This window comes from Eriocheir sinensis, unplaced genomic scaffold (assembly GCF_024679095.1).
Source record: "Eriocheir sinensis breed Jianghai 21 unplaced genomic scaffold, ASM2467909v1 Scaffold565, whole genome shotgun sequence".
Lineage (NCBI taxonomy): Eukaryota > Metazoa > Arthropoda > Malacostraca > Decapoda > Varunidae > Eriocheir > Eriocheir sinensis.
This window is the reverse complement of record NW_026111904.1, coordinates 135,386-158,288: the sequence shown is the minus strand read 5'-3', so window position 1 is coordinate 158,288 and position 22,903 is coordinate 135,386. Positions and strand designations below refer to the sequence as shown.

The following is a 22,903-nucleotide window of genomic DNA, read 5'->3' as shown; positions in this document are numbered from 1 at the left end:
TTGGCCCATCGCTGTTACACGGTAAAGCCACAAATTTGGCCCGTCGCTGCTACCGGGTTAATTTTGCCATGAAAACTAGATGGCCGCATCATTTCAAACTTGGCCAGAAGTGTCTCTATGCAAACCCATACAACATACATACAGTTCACACATCTCACCAAAATATGAAGGTTTGTCATGCCCCGGGAGTTTATTTTCTCTTTTTCTATTTTCCTACACGTCCTCTGCGTGTATCGAAACAACACACGAGAAATTAATCAAGACAAGGTGAGGGTATTCGCCGGCTGCCTGGGATTGAACCCGCGACCAACGTGACGGGAGAGCCAGTCCTTACCGAGTCAGCCAAAGAGGTACCCCATTGGCTAAGTGGGTTATGGGAGGCTCGTTCATCAGGCATAGTCTCCGCACTACAGGTTCACATCACAGTAAAACAACTCTGAGTGCAGTGAACAGGGCTGGTCATAACAGGGGTGTCCGGCTGCCAAAAAATAACAGACCCCAAGTTAAAACAAGAGGGTGAACCTGCTAGCTGTGAATGGTGCATACTCAAAGCGACGGGCCAAATTTGTGGCTTTACCGTGTAGCAGCAACGGGCCAAATTTGTGGCTTTACCGTGTAGCAGCGACGGGCCAAATTTGTGGCTTTACCGTGTAGCAGCGATGGGCCAAATTTGTGGCTTTACCGTGTAGCAGCGATGGGCCAAATTTGTGGCTTTACCATGTAGCAGCGACGGGCCAAATTTGTGGCTTTACCATGTAGCAGCGACGGGCCAAATTTGTGGCTTTACCATGTAGCAGCGACGGGCCAAATTTGTGGCTTTACCGTGTAGCAGCGACGGGCCAAATTTGTGGCTTTTACCTGTAGCAGCGACGGGCCAAATTTGTGGGTTTGCCGTGTAGCAGCGACGGCCAAATTTGTGGCTTTACCGTGTAGCAGCGACGGGCCAAATTTGTGGCTTTACCGTAGTAGCAGCCAAATTTAATAAATTTGTGATTTTACCGTGTAGCAGCGACGGGCCAAATTTGTGGCTTTACCGTGTAGCAGCGACGGGCCAAATTTGTGGCTTTACCATGTAGCAGCGACGGGCCAAATTTGTGCCATGATATAAACCCCCCAAAATAGATGATACATAACCTGATCACAAATGCTTTGATATATATTATGAAATGGTTTGTGTGAGGGGTGATTTTTTCTCATTTTCCTCGCTTGGAGGGACCATTAAGAAACATGATCCCCGCTGCTACTGGGTTAATCAGCTGGTACTGTGTCTAGATAATGACTCCAGGGTTTATGACACTCACTAGGGACATCAACGGCACCACCAACAGTACATCACACGCCTTCAGACATCAACAGAACCTCACTCACCTACACACCAGCGATGCCAAACTGTCGTACTCTAAACATCGTATTTTTATAATTTTCAGGCCTAAAACTCTCGTACCTTTACAAATAACGATCGAAAATTAAAGTTATCGTTGAAACTGTTAAATAGTGATGGTTTTGAAACTGTTAAATAGTGATGGTTTTCTTTCATATTCACAATAGTTTAATATCTATGTGTCAGAAACTACGAAAAGGTAATGTAGTGTACGATAATTTGACAATGCTGCAACACACATCAATATTAAGACATTCACCTGCAGACACATCAACACTCCGTCATTCACCTAAAGAGACATCGATGGTGAACTGTGGCGGGTCGTAACTCTTGCCGGGCAGCTGAACGTTGATGTACATGCCCTCTATGCCCATCATGACGCTCAGCACACCTTCAATCAGCTGGTGCTCCTGTGAGGTGGACGCGATATCCCCTCCATTTTTTTTTACGTCGTGGCCTATTGCACTGGTAGGCTTCTTCCCGGTGGGTCCTGATGGTCGGCCCAAGGCTTCTTCCCGGTGGGTCCTGATGGTCGGCCCAAGGCTTCTTCCCGGTGGGTCCTGATGGTCGGCCCAAGGCTTCTTCCCGGTGGGTCCTGATGGTCGCCCAAGGCTTCTTCCCGGTGGGTCCTGATGGTCGCCCAAGGCTTCTTCCCGTGGGTCCTGATGGTCGCCCAAGGCTTCTTCCCGGTGGGTCCTGATGGTCGCCCAAGGCTTCTTCCCGGTGGGTCCTGATGGTCGCCCAAGGCTTCTTCCGGTGGGTCCTGATGGTCGCCCAAGGCTTCTTCAGTGGGTCCTGATGGTCGGCCCAAGGCTTCTTCCCGTGGGTCCTGATGGTCGCCCAAGGCTTCTTCCCGGTGGGTCCTGATGGTCGGCCCAAGGCTTCTTCCGTGGGTCCTGGTGGTCGGCCCAAGGCTTCTTCCAGTGGGTCCTGATGGTCGCCCAAGGCTTCTTCCAGTGGGTCCTGATGGTCGGCCCAAGGCTTCTTCAGTGGGGCCTGATGGTCGGCCCAAGGCTTCTTCCCGTGGGTCCTGGTGGTCGGCCCAAGGCTTCTTCCGGTGGGTCCTGATGGTCGGCCCAAGGCTTCTTCCGTGGGTCCTGATGGTCGCCCAAGGCTTCTTCCCGGTGGGTCCTGATGGTCGCCCAAGGCTTCTTCCCGGTGGGTCCTGATGGTCGGCCCAAGGCTTCTTCCCGGTGGGTCCTGATGGTCGGCCCAAGGCTTCTTCCCGGTGGGTCCTGATGGTCGGCCCAAGGCTTCTTCCCGGTGGGTCCTGGTGGTCGGCCCAAGGCTTCTTCCCGGTGGGGCCTGATGGTCGGCCCAAGGCTTCTTCCCGGTGGGGCCTGATGGTCGGCCCAGCCCGTTCTGGCGCAGGCAAGTGTTTATAGTGGCGCCATCTTGCATTGGCTCATGCTGCCCTCCCGGAGCTCATCTTTAATCCTAGAATCTAGAGTCTGGGTTGATGGGTGGTCTTCTGGACAGCATGTGGGTAGTTTTAAGCCACTCGGCGGCGGCTGAAAAATCCCAGCTTGGTGGCACCGGGCGGGGATTGAACTCACGTCGTTCTGAACGCGGCGCCGTCACGCTATTCACTCAGCCACCGCCTCCACCTGAGCAGGAACAGAATAAACACTGATCAAAAATTCATACCCGGTACACATCCACAGATAGATAGATAAATGGATGGATGGATAGATAGAAGACAGGTCCATTTTAATCACTCTATACTTGCAAATTGTTAAAGAAAATTCAGTTCCTTGGTTGAGGAGAAAAAAGTCTATATTCTAAACTTGCAAATTGTTAAAGAAAATTCAGTTCCTTGGTTGAGGAGAAAAAAGTCTATATTCTAAACTTGGAAATTGTTCAAGAAAATTCACTTCCTTGGTTGGGGAGAAAAAGGTCAATATTCTAAACTTGGAAACTGTTAGAGAAAATTCACTTCCTTGATTGAGGAGAAAAAAGTCTATATTCTAAACTTGGAAATTGTTCAAGAAAATTCAGTTCCTTGGTTGAGGAGAAAAATGTCAATGTTCTCAGATCCTTCCACCTCTCACATCAAAAATTTCTAAGGGCACAAAAAGGAAGTCAGTTTAGTTCGAATGTGCCTTTTTCTACGTTCATGGTACAGAAGAAGAGTCAAACTACCACCAGGGTCGTAAAACTATCCCTGGAAATGCCCAGGACTTGTACAAAAGCCTTGCCAAATGTGGGTACGTAAGCCCCAAAATGTTTAAGAATATGTATGAGCCCTAATGTCTTCCCTTTCTCTTGTCTGCGAGTTTTTCAGGTGGTGTAATGACTGCAGATACTCTTAACCTGGTAGCAGCGACGGGCCAAATTTGTGGCTTTACAGTGTTGCAGCGACGGGCCAAATTTGTGGCTTTACTGTGTAGCAGTGACGGGCTAAATTTGTGGCTTAACCGTGTAGCAGTGGCGGGCCAAATTTGTGGCTTTACCATGTAGCAGTGACGGGCTAAATTTGTGGCTTAACCGTGTAGCAGTGGCGGGCCAAATTTGTGGCTTTACCGTGTAGCAGCGACGGGCCAAATTTGTGGCTTTACCGTGTAGCAGCGACGGGCCAAATTTGTGGCTTTACCGTGTAGCAGCGACGGGCCAAATTTGTGCCATGATATAAACCCCCAAAAATAGATGATACATAATCTGATCACAAATGCTTTGATATATATCATGAAATGGTTTGTGTGAGGGGTGATTTTTTCTCATTTTTCTCACTTAGAGGGACCATTAAGAAACATGATCCCCGCTGCTACCAGGTTAAGATGTCCAAGGGGTAAGGGGTATAAAGAAGAGCCATTCCTTTCTAGTCTGCACTGGGAAAGGCAGGCCAGGCTACATGTCCCAGGAAGAACAAGAAACAAGTCGCAGGGGAAAAGTGGCCCTGGATTGGGTGTAGTGAGGGTTGGTTTTCCCTTGCAACTTGTATCTTTTTTTTTTCCCAGGGCAAACTAGGATAAAATGGCTGTCCCTTACATCCCTTCTCCTCCTGACACCTCATATATGCACAGCCATCATACTCACTCACTCACTCATATACGGGTAACTCGATTTATGAGAGTTTGGTTTACGCGTTTTTGAAATACCGCGTGGTCCAAAATCCAAATAAATGTTTTAATTTACGCGTTTTTTTTCACTTATACGCGATATTTTATGGAGTGGCCACCAGATGTCTCACGCAACTGGACTCACACGGCCACACAGCTGAGCTCAGTTCTTCCCGTGCACCACTTGAACAACAATACAGTACCCACGCTGCTCAACAACAACAACACCCTCGCTGCTGTGCTACCACGAGGGGAAGGGCAGCCAGAGGAGGAACCACGAGAGGGAGAGGAGTCAGAGTGATACAGTAGGCAATAAAGGTACAAACCAACCTCTTGTTGAATTTACACTGTTTTTGATTTGACACAATACTCGTGTAAATCGAGAGTTACCTGTAAAGCCATAACACCCACTGACAGACTCACATACAAGACAGACTAAGGGGCCATATTCTTGAACACTTTGGAGCTTACATACCCACACTAGACAAGGCTTTCATAGGAGTTGTGGGCCTTTCCATTGGTAGTTTTATGACCCTGGTGGTAGTATGAGCCTTCTTCTGTACTATGAACTTAGAAAAACACTCATTAAGAACCCGACTAATCTGTTTTTTGGCTTTTGAAAATAGTTGATGTGAGAACCGAAAGCATCTAAGGCCGCGTCCACACAGGGGGCGAGAACGAGAACGAGAAACTTTAACCTGGTAGCAGCGATGGGCCAAAATTTGTGGTTCACCTGGGACTCGCGTAGAAGTCGCTCCCGCAGCTAGGAGAGTGTAGGGAAAGTCTGGGGTGTCTCTGTGTTAGGGGTCAGTGTCTGTCTGTCTTTGTGTTGATGTATGCTGCTGTTCGGCACAATAGGCGGAGACGTAAAAGAAAAAAAATGTGTTTATGAATGTCTGTTTTTATATATTGTGTGAGAGAGAGAGAGAGAGAGAGAGAGAGAGAGAGAGAGAGAGAGAGAGAGAGAGAGAGAGAGAGAGTGGGGGGGGGAGACACACACACACGCACAAAATAGTTGCCTGGATGGAATGTTGAGAGAGTGTAAGAGAACAATTATAATGGGTGATTTTAATTGCAGGGAGGTAGAATGGGAGGATTGGCAGACGCAGGGAGCAGACGAGTCGTGGGACGGAAGACTCCTGCAACTGACAATAAAACATGTACTGACTCAATGGATTAACCCTTAAACCGAACATGCCTTTTTTTTTAATGAACGAGCCGCCAGGTTTGATTAGTTTGTCATCAAGTACAGTAAACATGCCATTTTTGAGCTCTATATGGGTATGGTACAGAGAAGCTGTAAAGAAGTGATGCTTTTTATCGCTAAATAATAGAAAATAAGAATGATAGAGGTGGGTATCTGTCTATAATAATATGTCTTCATAGTTCCTACTTCATAACTCTGTACTCGTTCTACCAATGCTTATATGGTGTTCAAATTAACGTCAAAGGACAGCTAAGGAAAAGGACTTTATAATGATACCTCATTCAGCAACGTTACCTCAGTAAGAGAGAAGATACTTGAGGTTGAAGTGAGGTGTGTTTTTGAGTGAATATGCCCGCGTGGCAGGCCAGGCGCGGCAAAATCTAGCCCGCGCTTTAAGTGTTAAGGAACATACTAGATTCGGGAAAGAAGGCGAGGCATCAAGACTAGACCTGGTATTTAGCAAGGAACCAGAAGTAATAGAAAATCTTAAAGTAGATTGTCTAATAGCGAAGAGTGAATTTTAGCAAGGAACCAGAAGTAATAGAAAATCTTAAAGTAGATTGTCCAATAGCGAAGAGTGACCATGCGGTTGTGGAATTTGAAGTATCAGAAAAGAGAACGATTGGCCGAAAAGAGGATCACAAAATTGGGAGAAGCAACAACTGTGACTTTGTTGGCATGATAACCTTTTTTGAAAATGCAAAATGGAGTGGGCTGTACAAAGCCAAGAGTACACAGGATAAGTGGGAGGCGTTTTTAAAGCTATACAAGGAAGCCGAAAATAAGTATGTCCCCAAGGTAACCAAAAAGGACGTTGTAAAAAGGAGTGGTTTAACAAGTGATGCGAGATAGCTAGAAAGAGAAAAGAGGGAGCTTGGAAGGGATGGAGGAGACGAAGAAGAATCAACTCGTGGAACGATTTCAAACAAGCAAGGAATGAATATACAAACTTTCCTACAACTACTTCCATCTCTTTTTTTTGAAAAAGAAGAGATGGAAGAAAAGAAAGAAGTCCCGTGCAACATGTGGAAAACAAGAATTAGCAAATGGAGGAGCCCGGGCTTACAACACACACAGCCCCACACACACACACACACACACACACACACACACACACACACACACACGGGCCCCAACGAAAATGCGCGGGGGGCACGCCGCCAACACCCATCACCACCACCATCATCAGCCGCCCATCAGCTGCTCAAGCCCAGCACGCGGCCGGGGCCACTCACACACATGCCAGCGTATTTGCTGGTGGTGCTAAACGCTCGCTGCGAGCTCCAGCCGCACTCAAATCTCCCGCGTATGAGTGTCCAACAATATTTCTCACAACACAGCATTGCCAGTTGAGTGTGTTCTCCATTAAATTTGGTGGAAAATCATGTCAGCCCAGCGCAGAAAATCCATGGATGAGCAACTGGTGGATGTTAATTGTTATCCAATATAGCAACATTTTTGCATAGCTTCACCTGTCACATGACTGATATTTTGACCAAATAGTTGTAAATTTAGCAGCTGGCAATACTGCCCTGCCAGCATCCCATCATCAGGAGATCTACAGTAGTTGCCTTACGGTTGACCGTCGCGCATGTATAAATATACGTCTTCACAGGCAACACCCCCTGAACGTGCCTGTACTTTTGCAGGAGAGGCTTACATTACTGAATCGTATAGATCTTGGCCTCCTCTTTCCAATGGTGTTTTTGTTTTGTAGCTGTGATGAATAGTTTTTGAGATACAGCAGTTAAAAGAGATCCCCTTCCCCCGCTGGGGTGCCCAAGCGCGCCTGAGAGGGTAGTCTCGTTGCGAGCGCTTAGCAATGAAAGGGTTAATGGTGCAGGAGGTCAAGGAAAGCTTGAACAAGCTGGATGTAAGAAGGGTGACGGGGCCGGATGGAGTATCAAGGTGGATCTTGAAAGAATGTAGTGAGCAACTTGCAGACAAACTGCACTCCATAATGAGGGCCTCCCTGAGTGAAGGAAGGGTACCACAAGATTGGAAGAGAGCAAACATAGTACCAATATTTAAGGGAGGAAAGAGAGAGGACCCATTAAATTACAGAGCGGTATCACTCACTAGTGTGGCTGCGAAGATATGTGAGAGGCTACTTAAAAACAGGTGGTCGGATTTCTTAGAAAGTGAGAGAATTATCTCGGATTGCCAGTTTGGATTCAGGAGAGGGAGATCTTGTGTCACCAACTTGTTGTTATTACTCAAGGGTGACAGATTTAATACAAGAGAGAGAAGGCTGGGGGGATGGAGTGTATCTGGATTTGAAAAGGCATTTAACAAAGTACTGCACAGGAGGCTAATTTGAAAGATTAAAAATAGGGGTGGAGTGGGTGATGGACTGATTAAATGGCTGGAGGACTTCCTAACTAACAGGGAAATGAGGCCGATAATCAGGGACAGGGTTTCCAATTGGTGCCCTGTGATGAGTGGGGTCCCGCAAGGTTCGGTGCTGGCGCCAATAATGTTTGCTGTTTATATAAATGATACGGTGGAGGGAGTGACCAGCTATGTGGGTTTGTTTGCAGTCAATGATGTGGAGGACTGTGAGGCATTGCAGAGGGACCTGGACAAAATATGGGAGTGGAGTGGTGCATGGCAGATGGAGTTCAACCTTGGGAAATGTAAAAAAATAGTTTGGTAGGAGTGGTAGATGTGGATTTGGTTATAAGATGGGAAGTGAGATAATATGCAGAGGAGTGGAAGAAAAAGATTTGGGAGTGACTGTCTCAGAGAACATGTGACCGGACAAACACATCAACAGGATAACGGGACAAACTATGAATTTGCTGAGGAACATGAGGACGGCATTTGTGTATTTGGACGAGGAGATGATGAACAAAATAATAGTTACAATGATAAGGCCAAGGTTGGAGTATGCAGCAGTGGTCTGGTCTCCTCACGAAAAGAAGAACATAAGAAAGCTGGAAAGAGTGCAGAGAATGGCAACTAAGATGGTACCGGAACTTAGGGATCGGACTTACGAGGAGACTCAATAGCATGGGGCTCGCAACCCTGGAGAGAGGGAGAGAAAGAGGAGACCTGATAGCGGTGAACAGGGTGGCGAGCGGGGTGGAGAATCAGGACAGAGAGGACCTGTGTGTGTGTGTGTGTGTGTGGAGCGAGAGAGAAACGAGAGGACATGGAAAGAAGTTGAGGGCGACCACATGTAGGCGAGATGTGAAAAAGTTTACCTTCCCAAACAGAACCATTGAGCTGTGGAATGGACTGGAGGAGGAGGTGGTTTGTGCAAGGAACATTCATGATTTTAAGGAAACGTTGGATAAGAGAGGATATGGAGACGGGACAGCGGGAGTGTAGCCGTTCTCCTGTGTGTCACAACTAGGTAAATACACACAAGACCTTTACCGCATAGAGCTGGTCCCTGGAGAGCGTCATCTGCGTAACCTCCTCCCCGTCAGAGAGGATGTGAGGGACAGGCCATCCTCCTCCAGCCTCAGCCCGGACTTGCCCTCCACAGCCTGCCTCACTGACGGCTCCTGCACCAGCCCGCTCAGCACACCACCAGGGGATCAAGTCCGTGCATGCTGGGGATGCAACGCCGGGAATTAGGACACGGAATACAGGGTGAATGTTAGTTTAGAGGTTGGAAAGTTTCGTTTAGTCGGTGCAACATCTGTGGTCATATGCCGGAGAGAGACAGAAGGAGAAGGAATTATAGGAGAAGGGAACAGTTGGAAAGTTTCATTTAGTCGGCGCAACATCTGTGGTCATATGCCGGTGAGAGACAGAAGGGGAAGGAATTATAGGAGAAGGGAACAGACCCCAGGAGACGGGACACAACCCCCGATTAATGCCTGGTACCCATTCACTGCTGGGTGGACAGGGGCGTAGGGTATCGGAAAAGCCGCCCAAATTTTTCCACTCCGCCTGGGAATCGAACCCGGGCTCTCTTGACTGTGAGCCGAGTGTGCTAACCACTGCACCACGAAGCCCCCTATGTTAGTTTAGAGGAGATGATTGTATGCATTTGAGGTGAACCATGGAGAAGGGGACAGAGCAAGGACTCGATGTATATGAGGAGAATAGAATGTGTGTGTGTGTGTGTGTGTGTGTGTGTGTATATACCTAGTTGTGAAATACAGGCAAAGAGCTGTACTAGGCTCGTGCTGTCCCGTCTCCATAACGCTTATTATCCAGTTTGGCTTTAAATTCATGAATCGTTTTTGCACACACAGTCTCCTCGTCAAGTCCGCTCCATGTTGTTATGTATGGAAAACTGTATTTTTTGATGTCTCTCCTACAGTCGCTCCTCTTCAATTCCTTACCATTGCCTCTTGTCACACTTCTGTTACGTGTGTGTGTGTGTGAGCGGAAGAGAGCGATTAGGAGAAAGAAAAGAATGAAAGGAAAAAAGAAAAATATAAGGGAAAAGACAGGAAAACAAAGCAGGAACAAGATGAGAAAGGGTCATAGGAGTCCACACAATAACTGACCACAAAAAAATATACACAAAACAGACAATTCAACAGGTCCGAGAGCTTACCTAAAATAACAAGACAAAAACATCTTATATATCATCACCACCTTAAAAGATAGCAGGAGTATGGAGTGAACACATTAGCTGACCACAAACAATTATAGATAAAAGCAGAAAATTCAAGTCTTTATAGCAGGACACGGAAGAATAAGCAAATATACAGAGTTAACCCGGTAGCTGCAGGGATCATGTTTCTTAATGGTCCCTCCAAGCGAGAAAAATAAGAAAAAAATCATCACTCACGCAAACCATTTCATAATATATATCAAAGCATTTGTGATCAGTTTATGCATCATCTATTTTTTGGGGGTTTATATCATGGCACAAATTTGGCCCGTCGCTGCTACATGGTAAAGCCACAAATTTGGCCCATTTGCTGCTACACGGTAAAGCCACAAATTTGGCCCGTCGCTGCTACACGGTAAAGCCACAAATTTGGCCCATCGCTGCTACATGGTAAAGCCACAAATTTGGCCCATCGCTGCTACATGGTAAAGCCACAAATTTGGCCCATCGCTGCTACATGGTAAAGCCACAAATTTGACGTCGCTGCTACACGGTAAAGCCACAAATTTGCCCGTCGCTGCTACATGGTAAAGCCACAAATTTGGCCCGTCGCTACACGGTAAAGCCAATTTGGCCCGTCGCTGCTACACGGTAAAGCCACAAATTTGTCCCATCGCTGCTACATGGTACAGCCACAAATTTGGCCCGTCGCTGCTACACGGTAAAGCCACAAATTTGGCCCGTCGCTGCTACATGGTAAAGCCACAAATTTGGCCCGTCGCTGCTACATGGTAAAGCCACAAATTTGGCCCGTCGCTGCTACACGGTAAAGCCACAAATTTGGCCCGTCGCTGCTACACGGTAAAGCCACAAATTTGGGCCGTCGCTGCTACACGGTAAAGCCACAAATTTGGCCCGTCGCTGCTACACGGTACAGCCACAAATTTGGTCTGTCGCTGCTACACGGTACAGCCACAAATTTGGCCCGTCGCTGCTACCAGGTTAAACGCTTCCTGCTCTAATGTCAATCATATCTAAAGTCCAAAAAGGAGGCTAAGTGCATCCCCCATGAGTGTTTCTTTATGTTTATGGTGCAGAATCTTTGTCAGACTGCCACCAGGATTATGGAGCTATGCCCGGAAGTGCCCAAAACTCCCTTGAAAGCCTTGTTAACCCGGAAGCAGTGACGGGACAAATTTGTGGTGTTACCGCGTACCAGCAATGGGCCAATTTTTAGCCCTGACAACCCCAAAAAATAGAGGCTGCATAAACTGATCACAAATACATTGTTACCTATTACATAATGATTTGCGTGAGTGATGATTTTTTTCTCATTAATTCGCTTGGGGACCTTTAACCCGAGAACGTGGGTGTGGACCCTAAAAAGGGCTCGCCATAAAACACCTAATTCAAACTAATTGCAGGCGGTGGTGGCATAGCACAACCCACCATGCATGCCCTTGGGTCATTGTGGTGGGTGAGTGATCCTGAGGTGAGCATTTTTGTCATAGGTGGTGCTGTAAGGTCATGGCAGACTGAATTTGCTATCCTTACAGGAATCACGTGTTAAATTCTCTATAGTAGGGAACAAGCGACTCTCGGCTAGATGCCGAAACTTTGTTTACCAATCTACATTTTGTTGGAAGTAGCTTTTTGATTTTTTGTTTTGTTTTCAAAGAAAAAAAATTACAATCTTTTGTCAATTATTATTTTCTCCTCTCTGTGTCCCGTTTTCTTTTGACATTATTGAAAATCTATTTCCAACAAAAAGTTGCCCTTTAGTTGTAGTTTCAACTGATACCAAACAAACGTCGATCAGACTTTTTACTGATTTTGTGAATATTTTAAGTTTAAAAAACTAATTCTCGAGATATTGGCTCCTGAAGATTTTTTTACATTTCATTCTTGTCTTGCCATTTGCATTTATTTGATTGGAATGAAATTTTCACATACTATTGTGAATACCTTGTTGACTTACTGGAGAATGATCAGGCATCTGGGCCCGCGGCACTCCTGCGGAGTGTGAGTGCCGTGGGAGTGCCTTGTGGGAGTGCCTTGTGGGAGTGCCTCGCCTCTACACTACTCTCTTGCTTGTTTTCTGAGGTTTGGCCGCTCCATAAGCCCTCTTGATGTTGGTGACTCTTTTTCTGGTTGCCTTGCGCTTGTACATCATTTGTAAGGACGTTTTTTTTTTTTTGGCTGGAGAGGAGAGAAAAGTACGACACACTCTTCCCGTCTGTGTCTCGCTTGGCACTGGCGCCGTGGCACCTCTCTTCCTCCCCTGCCTCTCCAAACGAAGAAGAGAGGATGACAGATGACAAAATTTACGAAGAAATAAAATATTCTAATGCAATTTTTACGTATATATGAATGATACCGCATATGTTGACATGCGCGTCTTATGACGCGTCTTATGACGCGCATGTCCGACTGATGCAAAAGCCCCCCCAGGGGGGAGGGGTTTTAATTTTACGAAAGCAAACCTCACCACATGGTAGTTTAGGGTTTCCCGGCCACACTGAGCGAAAAACATGTACTCGTCCGATTTTAAACATATTCGTCAAAAAATACCCCGCAGTCGCCTCCCTTGACCCCCAGGGTGCCAGCGCCGTTTGCTTACAGCAGAAATTTTGAAAAGTCGCCATGGCCTTACCTTGACTGAGAAGCTTTTCATACTTTGTCAGGACACTTTTCATACCTTTACCCCTCCCAGTCACTGATCTTCACCCCCCACCAAGCCTCTAGGGATCCCGAGGGTATGTGTCCCTTTCCTGACCTGACCACAGTGCAGGGAAGATGTCTCGCCGCGCAAAGCATATTTTGCGAACGGCCAACTTTGCTCGTGCCCTCCATGAAGCCCCTAGTGACTTCACGGATAGTGATGCGAGTGACTTTGAGTCTGATAGTGACCTTGATAAAGATTATATATACACCAGGTATTCCTTATATGCGAGGGTTATGTTCTGCAAAAAGCTCGCATAATATGAATTCGGATATATCGAACCCATCATCCCATTAATTATAGGGGGATATGTTCCACGACCCGTTTCCGAACCCTCTAACTATTTATTCCGGCACCGTTTCACAATAATAAACCACTTAAGCAACAATAAAGCACATTAAATACAGATAAGCTGTAAAATATAATATGAAAATACATTGTAAACAAACAAAAACTTTAGGATCAGAGGGAGGAAAAGGGTAATTATAGGCGAGGAAAGTGCGGGAAAACATTTGCACCCGCCGCCCTCTAGTGCGAGTCGGCCACCGTACCTCACTCATACTGATTGATTGATAGTTTATTGTTGCAGGTAAACAACAAGGGAGAAGGGAGGAACATGCCATCCCAACCCCCAGGCAGGACAGAGTGTGATTATACAACTATTAATACATGTGTAGGGAGCACCATGAAATTAAAAAGACACAATGGCAGGAAGGAAAGCACAACAAGGGAGGGGGCGGCACCTCCTCCCTCATACTCACATAAGAGCGAATTTTTCTCGCATCAAACGAATACTTGGCACATTTAGGTTAGTTGCATATAAGCGAATTCGTATATTTCGAAATTAAAAATTGTACTCACTTAATTTAGGATCAGAGGGAGGAAAAGGGTAATTATAGGCAAGGAAAGTGCAGGAAAACATTAGCATCCTCCTCCCTCTAGTGTGTCACCATACCTCACCAACCAGTCACACCAGCGCTGATACTCACATAATAGCAAATTTAGGATCAGAGGAAGGAAAAGGTTAAGTATAGGCAAGGAAAGTGCGGGGAAACATTAGCATCCTCCTCCCTCTAGTGTGTCACCATACCTCACCAACCAGTCACACCAACGCCCTTACTCACATAACAGCAAATTTAGGATCAGAGGGAGGAAAAGGTTAAGTATAGGCAAGGAAAGTGCGGGGAAACATTAGCATCAGCCGCCCTCTAGTGTGTTACCATACCTCACCAACCAGTCACACCAGCGCTGATACTCACATAATAGCAAATCTTTCTCGCATAAAACGAACACTTGGCACATTTAGGTTAGTCGCATATGAGTGAATTCGCATATTTCGAACTCACATATATCGAATACCCGTTGTATATAGAGATAATGGTAGCTCGTGTGGTGAGGAAAGTGAGGTGCCAATGCATTGTCACTCGCATTATGTCCAAGCAAGGAGGGTCTTCGAATGCTCTGCTGTCTCTCAGGCCAAAAGGCGCCTCTTATCCCGGTAGCAGCGACGGGCCAAATTTGTGGCTTTACCGTGTAGCAGCGACGGGCCAAATTTGTGGCTTTACCGTGTAGCAGCGATGGGCCAAATTTGTGGCTTTACCGTGTAGCAGCGACGGGCCAAATTTGTGGCTTTACCGTGTAGCAGCGACGGCCAAATTTGTGGCTTTTACCGTAGCAGCGACGGGCCAAATTTGTGGCTTTACCGTAGCAGCGACGGGCCAAATTTGTGGCTTTACCGTAGCAGCGACGGCCAAATTTGTGGCTTTACCGTAGCAGCGACGGGCCAAATTGTGGCTTTACCGTAGCAGCGACGGGCCAAATTTGTGGCTTTTACCGTAGCAGCGACGGCCAAATTTAGGTTTTACCGTAGCAGCAACGGGCCAAATTTGTGGCTTTACCGTGCAGCAGCGATGGGCCAAATTTGTGGCTTTACCGTGCAGCAGCGATGGGCCAAATTTGTGGCTTTACCGTGCAGCAGCGACGGGCCAAATTTGTGGCTTTACCGTGCAGCAGCGATGGGCCAAATTTGTGGCTTTACCGTGCAGCGACGGCCAAATTTGTGGCTTTACCGTAGCAGCGACGGGCCAAATTTGTGGCTTTACCGTGTAGCAGCAGCGACGGTCAAATTTGTGGCTTTACAGTGTAGCAGCGATGGGCCAAATTTGTGGCTTTACAGTGTAGCAGCGATGGGCCAGATTTGTGGCTTTACAGTGTAGCAGCGACGCGCCAAATTTGTGGCTTGACTGTGTAGCAGCGACGCGCCAAATTTGTGGCTTTGCTGTGTAGCAGCGATGGGCCAAATTTGTGGCTTTACAGTGTAGCAGCGACGGGCCAAATTTGTGCCATGATATAAACCCCCAAAATAGATGACACATAATCTGATCACAAATGCTTTGATATGTATTATGAAATGGTTTGTGTGAGGGGTGATTTTTTCTCATTTTTCTCGCTTGGAGGGACCATTAATCCCTTGACTGCGGATTTCCTACCAGGAGACATCACCAAGCTACAGGAGTGGAACAAAAAGTGGCTGCTACAATTCAATGAAGAAAAATGTAAAGTCCTGCAGCTTGGGAGGGGATATCCAGCACACCAATACCACATGGGAAACACTCCACTATCCACCACAGAGGCAGAGAAAGACCTGGGACTATATATCACCAGGCTACCAGTGAAGGGATATCCAGCACACCAATACTACATGTGAAACACTCCACTATCCACCACAGAGGCAGAGAAAGACCTGGGACTGTATATCACCAGGCTACTAGTGAAGGCCAAATCCATGCCAATCGCAGCGGACGGGTTAAGAAACATGATCCCCGCTGCTACTGGGTTAACACTAACACACAAAAGTTAACCTATTGAAGAGAATGTAATGAAAAGCTTACTGGATAGCACCTTAAAACTAACATAAAGAGATACATAACCCATTGAAGAAGACATGAGGCAGAGATTGGACAAACAACTGATTTAGGGGGTATCTACACTTTGCCCAGGAATAATAATCAAAAATATTACCCAGTCTAAAAATATAATGATAAGAAAAAGAATAAGAAGAAGAAGAAAAGGAAGAAGAAGTAGAGGAAGAAAAAGAAGAGGTTAGGTAAGGTGAGGTTAGGTTAGGTTAGGTTAGGTTAGTTAAGTTAAGGTATGGTTAGGTAAGGTAAGGATAGGTAAGGTAAGGTTAGGTTAGGTAAAGTTAGGTTAGGTAAGGTAAGGTTAGGTTAGGTAAGGTAAGGTAAGGTAAGGTAAGGTTAGGTAAGGTAAGGTAAGGTAAGGAAAGGTAGGGTAAGGTTAGGTTAGGCTAGGTAAGGTAAGGTAAGGTAAGATAAGGTGAGGTGAGGTGAGGTAAGGTAAGGTAAGGTGAGGTGAGGTTAGGTAAGGTAAGGTAAGGTGAGGTGAGGTGAGGTAAGGTGAGGTGAGGTAAGGGAAGGTGAGGTGAGGTGAGGTAAGGTTAGGTAAGGTGAGGTGAGGTGAGGTGAGGTAAGGTTAGGTAAGGTAAGGTGAGGTGAGGTGAGGTGAGGTGAGGTAAGGTAAGGTAAGGTAAGGTTAGGTAAGGTAAGGTAAGGTAAGGTAAGGTAAGGTAAGGTTAGGTAAGGTAAGGTTAGGTAAGATAAGGTTAGGTAAGGTAAGGTAAGGCAAGGTTAGGTTAGGTAAGGTTAGATTAGGTTAGGTAAGGTAAGGAAAGGTAGGGTAAGGTTAGGTTAGGTTAGGTGAGGTGAGGTAAGGTAAGGTAAGGTTAGGTTAGGTAAGGTAAGGCAAGGTTAGGTTAGGTAAGGTTAGATTAGGTTAGGTAAGGTAAGGAAAGGTAGGGTATGGTTAGGTTAGGTAAGGTAAGGTAAGATAAGGTTATGTTATGTTAGGTAAGGTAAAGTAAGGTAAGGTAAGGTGAGGTGAGGTAGGGTGAAGTGAGGTTAGGCGACGTAAGGCAAGGTGAGATAATCTAAAAAACAATAATAAAAAATAAAAATAAAAACACTAGCACTACTCCTATTGACGTAGAGAGAAGCGGCCAAAAGAGAGCTCAATTCTGGGTGGACTAGACGTGTTACTACTGAACCAACACCAACACACACACACACACACATGGAAGGCAACTCTGTCAGCACCTACTTGCGACTCTTGAGCTCACTGTACTTGGTGGTCCGGAGAGGTCTCAGCGAGCATGCGGACGGCCCCAGCAGCCGACCCTTTCCGCTGACGATGCGCTCCACGGAATCCCTCAGTTGATCCGTGTACTGCTCCGCCAAGTCTGACCTGATCCTGGAGAGAGAGTGAAGGTTGCTCGTAAAGGAGATTAAACCCTTGACTGTGGATTTCCTACAAGAATACATCACCAGCTACAGGAGTGGAGCAATAAGTGGCTGCTACAATTCAATGAAGAAAAATGTTAAGTCCTGCACCTTGGGAGAGGATATCCAGCACACCAATACCACATGGGAAACACTCCACTATCCACCACAGAGGCAGAGAAAGACCTGGGAGTGTATGTTACCAGGCTACCAGTGAAGGGATATCCAGCACACCAATACCACATGGGAAACACTCCACTATCCACCACAGAGGCAGAGAAAGACCTGGGAGTGTATGTTACCAGGCTACCAGTGAAGGGATATCCAGCACACCAATGCCACATGGGAAACACTCCACTATCCACCACAGAGGCAGAGAAAGACCTGGGAGTGTATGTTACCAGGCTACCAGTGAAGGGATATCCAGCACACCAATACCACATGGGAAACACTCCACTATCCACCACAGAGGCAGAGAAAGACCTGGGAGTGTGTGTTACCAGGCTACCAGTGAAAGCCAAATCCATGCCAATCACAGCAGACAGATTAATCGTTTTTTTCAAGTATTTAGTGACCCTGATGGTAGTGTGACCCTCCTTCTTCTGTACCTTGAATGTTAAAAACCACTCATGAAAATTTGATTGATCTCCTTTTCAGTCTTTGGGAATAGTTGATTAAGAGGCAGAGGGGCAGCATCTGAGGATATGCCCTAAAGAGCTATCGGGTGATTTTGTGCTTGTGAGTTACTGGTCAATTTCAAGATGTGCTTCCTTCTATTTTCATCTCTCGATTAACGCAAGTTTGGTTTACGCGTTTTTGAAATACCGCGTGGTCCAAAATACAAATAAATGTTTAATTTACACGTTTTTTTTCACTTATACGCGATATTTTATTGAGTGTCCACCAGATGTCTCACGCAACTGGACTCACACGGCGCCGCGGCCACACAGCTGAGCTCGGTTCTTCCCACGCGCCACTTGAACAACAATACAGTACCCACGCTGCCACGCTACTCAACAACAACAACACCCTCGCTGCTGTGCTACCATGAGAGGAAGGGCAGCCAGAGGAGGAACCACGAGAGGGAGAGGAGTCAGAGTGATACAGTAGGCAATAAACGTATACAAACCTACCTCTTGTTTAATTTACATTGTTTTTGATTTACGCGGCCTCTTCAAGGACACAATACTCACGTAAATCAAGTTACTAACATAGCCCACAAACATATGGACTAGAATAACCATTTCTTACCAAATCATGCCAGGGGGGCGGGTGGGTCATGATGCAGGGATGGGCGGGGAACGTCACCGAGTGCACCTCAGGCATTGAAAAGTCAGTCATTTGGTGGTTTCTGGAAGATAACGGTGTGTAAATAATAACAAGCATCATATTTTGGCAATACATAAAAAGTCACTGTCTTAAAGTTAGCTTGCTTAACCTATTTTATTAGGCAAAAAGGTTAGATTAGGGTAGTTTTTTCTTTAATATCCCGGTATAAGCGACGGGCCAAATTTGTGGCTTTACCGTGTAGCAACGACGGGCCAAATTTGTGGCTTTACTGTGTAGCAGCGATGGGCCAAATTTGTGGCTTAACCATGTAGCAGCGACGGGCCAAATTTGTGGCTTTACTGTGTAGCAGCGATGGGCCAAATTTGTGGCTTTACCGTGTAGCAGCGATGGGCCAGATTTGTGGCTTTACCGTGTAGCAGCGACAGGCCAAATTTGTGGCTTTACCCTGTAGCAGCGACGGGCCAAGTTTGTGGTTTTATCGTGTAGCAGTGACGGGCCAAATTTGTGGCTTTACCGTGTAGCAGCGACGGGCCAAATCTGTGGCTTTATCGTGTAGCAGCGACGGGCCAAATTTGTGGCTTTACCGTGTAGCAGCGACGGAACAAATTTGTGGCTTTACCGTGTAGCAGCGACGGGCCAAATTTGTGGCTTTACCGTGTAGCAGCGACGGGCCAAATTTGTGCCATGATTAAACCCCCCAAAATAGATGATACATAATCTGATCACAAATGCTTTGATATATATTATGAAATGGTTTGTGTGAGGGGTGATTTTTTCTCATTTTTCTCGCTTGGAGGGACCATTAAGAAACATGATCCCCGCTGCTACCGGGATATAGCACAGGAAGGAGCTCAATGGGTACATGAAAATAACAAAGCCCACAAATGTATGGGCTTGTATAACCATTAAAAGTATGTATTTACCATCAAAATATGTCCCTGGAGATGGCCGTCACAAGGGGAGACTTGGTAATTATTGAATATAGGGTAGCTACCTCAAGGCCGCCCTCACCACCTCCATCAATCAAAAAAAAAAAATCTATAAAACACAAACTAACCACAAACTAACACGGATAAGTACCAATGGATCAAGGAAAAGACTGAGTACAAGAAATATTCCAAGTAAAATCTCAAGACGGGGTTAGATTAAGGGATTGACTGATTAAGTTTTCTCGCTCAGTGGGTGAATATACATCAAAACAACAAAGCCCACTAATGTATTGGCTTGTATATTAAAGAATGGTTAAATATCACGCTCTTACGAAGATAGCGAGCAAGTCCAAAACACGGTTCTCGGTATGGAGGAAGACGAACACGCTCGTCTTGTGTTCACGATTCTGAGAACGCTTCAACTTTTCCTCCTCCTCCTTTCCCTTCTAATCCCTTTAATTCTTTTCCTATTACCACCTCCCTCTCATTCTCTCTCTCTCTCTCTCTCTCTCTCTCTCTCTCTCTCTCTCTCTCTCTCTCTCTCTCTCTCTTCTTTTCAATGGACCTTATACATCTTTACGTTGTTACTTTTTGTGTGTGTGTGAGAGAGAGAGAGAGAGAGAGAGAGAGAGAGAGAGAGAGAGAGAGAGAGAGAGAGAGAGAGAGAGAGAGACTGACAACTACACATAAAACCACACACACCCTTTCCAAGAATTGCAGACGTTAATGCTCGTTTGACCCTGCCTTATGTTTCCAATTAGGCTTCCCATGTGACAAACCTGTGGACAAAAGCGGCTCTGTTGTGCAGTCAAGGATCTACATATTCTAGGATAGCGTTACAAGGCATGCATTGACGCTATGACCTTGAGAGGCGCCAATGACCACCAACTCCCTTATCACTAATATAAACAAACTAAGATAAACATATATAATGAAGGTCTCCTCTAAGCCTGCATAGGAGTGAGGTGACATGTCCCAGTGGCGCAGGGAGGCACTCCTTGTACCCCGCGGCCAACAACCTCCCACCCACCCCGCACACACACACACACACACACAAACAGACAAACACACATACAACTACATCCCTTCAAAGAATCCCAGATCACCAGAAGTGCAGTTGGCGGTAAGACATCAAAGAAGAATTAACTGCCTTGCTAATCTCTTAACCCAGTAGCTGCGGGGATCATGTTTCTTAATGGTCCCTCTAAGTGAGAAAAATGAGAAAAAATCACCCCTCACACAAACCATTTCATAATACATATCAAAGCATTTGTGATCAGATTATGTATCATCTATTTTGGGGGGTTTATATCATGGCACAAATTTGGCCCGTCGCTGCTACACAGTAAAGCCACAAATTTGGCCCGTCGCTGCTACACGGTAAAGCCACAAATTTGGCCCGTCGCTGCTACATGGTAAAGCCACAAATTTGGCCCGTCGCTGCTACATGGTAAAGCCACAAATTTGGCCCATCGCTGCTACGGTAAAGCCACAAATTTGGCCAGTCGATGCTACGGTAAAGCCACAAATTTATTACGTCGCTGTTACTACGGTAAAGCAACATATTTGGCCCTTCGCTGCTTCACTGTAAAGCCACAAATTTGGCCAGTCGATGCTACACGGTAAAGCCACAAATTTGGCCCGTCGCTGCTACACGGTAAAGCCACAAATTTGGCCCGTCACTGCTACACGGTAATGCCACAAATTTGGCCCGTCGCTGCTACACGGTAAAGCCACAAATTTGGCCCGGCGCTGCTACACGGTAAAGCCACAAATTTGGCCCGTCGCTGCTACACGGTAAAGCCACAAATTTGGCCCGTCGATGCTACCATGTTAATTGCCTTTGCCTCCAGCCGCTCTACATATATATATGCCTAGACGCGCCCTCTTTTTCAACTAGCGTCATGTGACCACAACGGAGGCAAAATCACCGGTGTGGAAAAATGCCGACATCAAAAATTCCCGAAATAAATACTTGTGTGACCCGACCTTAACAATTACACTTCATTCACTTCCCTCCCCTGCACACCCGGCTCCCCCGTCCCCCCAACAGCCCACAGAAATATGCGTTATGCGTCCAGTCCAGATCCCGAGCACTTTGACGAGTTGGATGTTTTTTGATAACTTAACCATTTATTTTTATTTTTTTTATCTTTTTACAGCAAAGGAGACAGTTCAAGGGCACAAAAAAAGTAAACATTAATAAAAAAAAAAAGGCCGCTACTAGTGATGACCATTTTCTTATTTATTTATTTTTTTTTTTTACAGCAAAGGAGACAGTTCAAGGGCACAAAAAAAGTAAACATTAATAAATAAAAAAAAGCCCGCTACTAGTGATGACCATTTATTTATTTATTTATTTTTTTTACAGCAAAGGAGACAGTTCAAGGGCACAAAAAAAGTAAACATTAATAAAAAAAAAAAAAAGCCCGCTACTAGTGATGACCATTTTTTTTTTTTTTTTTTTTTTTTTTACAGCAAAGGAGACAGTTCAAGGGCACAAAAAAAGTAAACATTAATAAAAAAAAAAAAGCCCGCTACTAGTGATGACCATATGCGGTAAATCTTAGGAATAGCGGCTCCGAGAGGGTGCACGTTTAGGGCATGGCGTGGTGGTTATTACAACATTTATAGTACGTCTGACGGGGTTCTGACAAGCGGACAGGCGTGTTTGTCGGAAGGGTATATTTTTCCACGCTGGCGTAATGAGTTCTTCCGAGTTGATGGGCGATGAGACTGCAAGCTCGGGGGTGAAGAAAGGGAAGAGCTAGTATGGAAAAATACACCCTTGTGACATAAACACGCCTGTCCGCTTGTCAAAACCCCGTCATGTGTGCTAGAAATGTTGTAATTACCACCACGCCGTGCCCTAAATGTCCACCAACTAGGAGCCGCTATTCCTAAGATTTACCGAGTTGGACAGTGTTTTGATGACCATATGCATGTACTTTGTGGTGATTTTAATCCTCATACTCTCCCTGTTCCCTCTGGTGCTGGTGACGATGATCGGGTGCCCGCCGAGGTACCCCACACAAGTGTAACTGATTAAGGTATAACTAAGGCCAGGGCAAACCACGATCTGACCCTAGACGGGAACTTTTATGGCCTAACTGACGTGGAGGACACAGCCTTGCCCTTAGAAGCCATGGTAGACCTACAAAGGCAACAATAAGGGCGACAGAGCGCGCGAAAGCTGGAGACTGGCACCCCACCTGTGTAAACACTAGGGGTGGGCAGGTACCGGTACCAGTACCAGTGCTAACGGTACCAGCTAAACGGTACCGGTACCTGATTGCTCGGTACCGGTACCAGATTGCTCGGATTTATTTATTGGATTTATTGATAATTCTTCATGTCTGATTCTTTTTTAGGTTGCTAATAAATATTGTTATTGTTATTAGACTATGATCGAGTACATCCATAATAACTATACATGCTATCTTTTTATCGAAAAAATAAATATTCACTTCATTCAGAGAGAGAGAGAGTTTTCTTTATAGG

The 22,903-nt window shown here is 45.9% G+C and overlaps 1 long non-coding RNA gene across 2 annotated transcripts; it reads right to left on the bottom strand.

Annotated features, from left to right (window-relative positions):
- Positions 1-2,527: 2,527 nt before the first annotated feature.
- LOC126993125 (uncharacterized) lies at positions 2,528-22,639 on the bottom strand. Of its 2 annotated transcripts, XR_007747433.1 has the most exons (5): positions 22,561-22,639; positions 18,435-18,534; positions 17,005-17,154; positions 9,029-9,207; positions 2,528-2,988 (listed from the first exon to the last, which is right to left on the bottom strand). It is a non-coding gene; the product is annotated as an uncharacterized LOC126993125 (long non-coding RNA). The 2 variants fall into 2 exon arrangements; XR_007747432.1 differs by lacking the exon at positions 22,561-22,639 and having other exon boundaries at positions 18,435-18,840.
- Positions 22,640-22,903: the final 264 nt, after the last annotated feature.